The following is a 3,842-nucleotide window of genomic DNA, read 5'->3' as shown; positions in this document are numbered from 1 at the left end:
GCCTGGTCAATTTGATATGAGTTCATCATGGGAAAATTAAAATGTATGGGCACCTCAGAAGCACAGGCAGTCAGGCTTGCAACTAAGAAATATGTGATCCATTCCTGGCAGTGATATACGCCAGTGTAACAGGTGCGCTTATTACAGCTTGCACACCGGGGTATTGCAGCTGATGGGGCTAATCAGCACATGGGCAATAACTATGAAACATTAGGTAATAAAGGTAGGAAATTTTGGCAGGCCACTGGTGAGCCTGAGCTTCTCCCAAAGCTATTAAGGCTGCTGTGACATTCCGGCTTTCCTGAGGAGTTTAGTTGATCCATATAGTTTGTGCCTCACAGTTTTGGGGTGTGCTGATCTGTTCTTGCTTCTCCTTGCCACGTGCTGGGTCTTTGGCTGTGAATGAAACAAAGCAGAACTTCTTAACAACGTTTCCACGTTTATGAAAGACCAAAAGCACCGCAGGGAACAGAGCTTGCCGCTCAAGTCACCTGGGCTTCGTAAAGTTACCTTACAGCATTGAATTCCAGTGACTACCTATGTGGGCTGAAGGCCCAATCCCATGGCCGTGGGGATGGCTGCTGTAGACATGGGCACATTGTCAGAATGTTCACTTCAAGTACAGGTGTAATAATATATTGAGAAGCCCTCGTAGCCGGCCATTAGGGATGTTTTTTTAAGGCAGTGCAGACTGGTGCTTCTGCAGGTGTCCTGTTTTAAACAGCTGGTGAAATATCTACAGCTAATCAAATGCTGCAGAGACTGCCAAGTGTTTTCACTCTTCCATGGTTTGCAAATCTCTCTTGAAAAGGGAGTATACCCTGCTTTTCCTACCCGCTCTTCTGTTGGCAGATGTTCTGTATTCCTCTTTTTCAACACACACCAATATGGCAATGGCCTTGTTTCTCAGAAGCACCCTGTACGTCGGCACAAGGTTTGTTCCTCTGTGTGGGCATCTCTGGCTCAACTTTTATTTATTTCAATTTAAATAATTAAAAACACCAAATGCACCATTAACACAACATCTATATCTCAGCAGCAGCAAAAGATCAATTCAACGGGAGCTCAGCCTGCCACCTCCACAAACATCTTTCTGTCCCTTTATCACCTAGGAAGCATGTCCTCGGCTTTCTCCCCAAATCCTACCAAACTACTGTCTTTTTAGTGTGCCCAGGTCTATTTCCAACCAAAGGAGAGCACGTTCCAGAGTCTTGACCCCCCACAGAGAATGCCTTGCCATACACCCCTTCTAGTTTATAAGGAGGGGATCTCCTTGCAGACCGTAGCTGTAGCCAATGGCATGGGGACAGACATGTGAAACCACATTTTTAGCAAGGCGTAGCTGTATTGGTACTTTGATGTTCAAATGGATAATTAGAATACAGGAAAGATTCCTTACTTGTAATAGTAATTCTAAAGTGTGCTTAAATTTGGAACCCAAGGTATGTGCCTGTCCTCATTTTTTATTTTACTGTATTGTCCAACACATGGGAGTTGCCAGTGGTCACAGGCAGGACACATGCCCCGTGCCAGTGGGTGCTGGACAGTGACAGTCCCTTCCCTGAGGAGTTTACAGTCAGAAAGTAAAGTTACACACTTTAACCCAGGGGTCGGCAACCTTTCGGAAGTGCTGTGCCGAGTCTTCATTTATTCACTCTCATTTAAGGTTTCATGTGCCAGTAATACATTTTAACGTTTTTAGAAGGTCTCTTTCTATAAGTCTATAATATATAACTAAACTATTGCTGTATGTAAAGTAAATAAGGTTTTTAAAATGTTTAAGAAGTTTTATTTAAAACTAAATTAAAATGCAGAGCCCCCCGGACCAGTGGCCAGGCAGTGTGAGTGCCACTGAAAATCAGTTTGCGTGCCGCCTTCGGCACCCGTGCCATAGGTTGCCTACCCCTGCTTTAACCGCTGGATGGCCCAGGGAGATCAAACTCCCCTCTCAGTCCCAGATGGGATCCCTCTGCCGTAACCCAGAGTGCATTGGTAGTGTAGTGCTAGGGGGATGCTTACATTTCTGTGCTTGTGTGGGAGCAAATGGGACTTTGGCCTCTATGGCTGATAATCTAGTACCTTTCACAAGCACTAAACCCCCACAACTGTGTGAGGTGGGGCAGAGCTGCATTCCCTCTGTGCACAGACATGGTCGTGTCACGCCCACTGCTATTAATCAGTGCGTGTACAACTGCCTGTACTTTGAATTGTTGCTTAATAAGATGAATTGTCATCTCGGGGCATATGCAAAGTAACTTCCACTTCTGCTGCTGCATAACGAAGTAATGAAACAGTGCAGGGCAAAGTGCACCGCCACTCATTCATCCATGGACTCTGAATCGTGATGGAGCAAAGGAATGACACAATGGCTCAGGTGGAAAGCTTTTGGAAGCAAGGTGAAAGGTCACATGCCAGCAGTTTTGTTTTTATGAATGTCTGACAAACAGCACTTCGTTTCTTGGAATGTTTCTGGCACACACTAAATGCTACCATTCAACCAGGTCCCTCCCCCAACAACTGGCACTGACTCTCAATGTCTGAAAAGAGAGGTTAAACGGAGAGGTCACAATCATGCTAGAAACAGCCTGCCTCAACAGAGACCTTGAAATACCTGCTCTACCACTGCTGATTAAAATTCTCTCAAAGGCACGTAAAAAGTGGTGGCTTTCATGGGCTTTTTATTCTCTCTCAAAATCTGAAGATGTTTTTTCTCTTGAGCTGTTTGAATGCTTCAGATTTCCAGGATGAATGAGAAGAAAATGCTTCAGTCACCAAGCTTTTCAAAACACCTTGTGGAGTACGTCTTAGTCTTCCTGAACAGCATTTACATGTGAATCTCGAGACCAGCGCGACCCCTTTGTTTATAAACTTAAACAGTCTATTTAGTGGGGCTAATAAACAAGGAGGAAGGATGATCTTACAGTTAAGGCATTGGCTTGGGACTCAGGACATCTGGGTTCCGTTCGGCATCTGCCACAGGCTCCCTGGGTGACCTTAAACAAGAATCTAAGCCTCATTTCCGCATCGGTACAATGGAGCTGTTACTTGCTATGAGGGTGCATTCGTTAATGTTTGCGAGGAGCTCAGATACTGCAGTGATAAATTGTGAGACATGTAAACCCCAAGATTAATGAGATTAAATGAAGAAACGCTGCATATTGGAGGAAAAACTTTCTAGATTGGTTTAGACTGTGGAAAGAGCTTCCCAGGGACAGAAGTAGAGACTCCAGCCCTGGACACTCGATGTGCAGTAAGGAGCAATCCTACACTGCCATGGCAAAGTGATTTGATTACCTACTGAAATAGGTCTTTTTGTCTCCCTGATGGAGGACGTTGACCTTCAGGCTTTTTCTGACTTTTATTTTGGGTGGGAGGGGGTTATGTTCTTGAACCAAAGCTGCGTTATCTCATTCACAGTCAGCAAGAAGCTTGGGTTGCAGCTTACGCTGTCAGTAAAGTACTTATAGAGCAGTTACAGAGTAATGGAATGTAATCAGACTATCGGGGTCAGCAGTAAGATGTCAAAGGTGAAGAGATGCAATATTCCAGGCTGTCACTTCCATGGGAGAGAGCATTTAGGGAGCAGCCAGGAACCCAAATGCATCCTTTTAAGAACCTAGAGGCGTCTGTGACATAAACCCAGTGAAGTCAGAGTAGGAATAAATTGGGGCCAGAGAGAGAGGGACTGTCAGATGTTCATCCTCATGATTATGAAAGGGGGAAGTAGACCTGCCAGCCTGGATCAGACTCATGGTCCATCTAGTCCAGTATCCACTCTCTTCAGAGGATGGTGCAAGAAGCCCCACAGTAGGCAGAGGTGGGGCAATTTCCTGCCATAATTC

The sequence above is a fragment of the Mauremys mutica genome, chromosome 24 (genome assembly GCF_020497125.1).
Source record: "Mauremys mutica isolate MM-2020 ecotype Southern chromosome 24, ASM2049712v1, whole genome shotgun sequence".
In the NCBI taxonomy this organism is placed as follows: domain Eukaryota; kingdom Metazoa; phylum Chordata; order Testudines; family Geoemydidae; genus Mauremys; species Mauremys mutica.
This window is presented reverse-complemented; position numbering follows the sequence as displayed.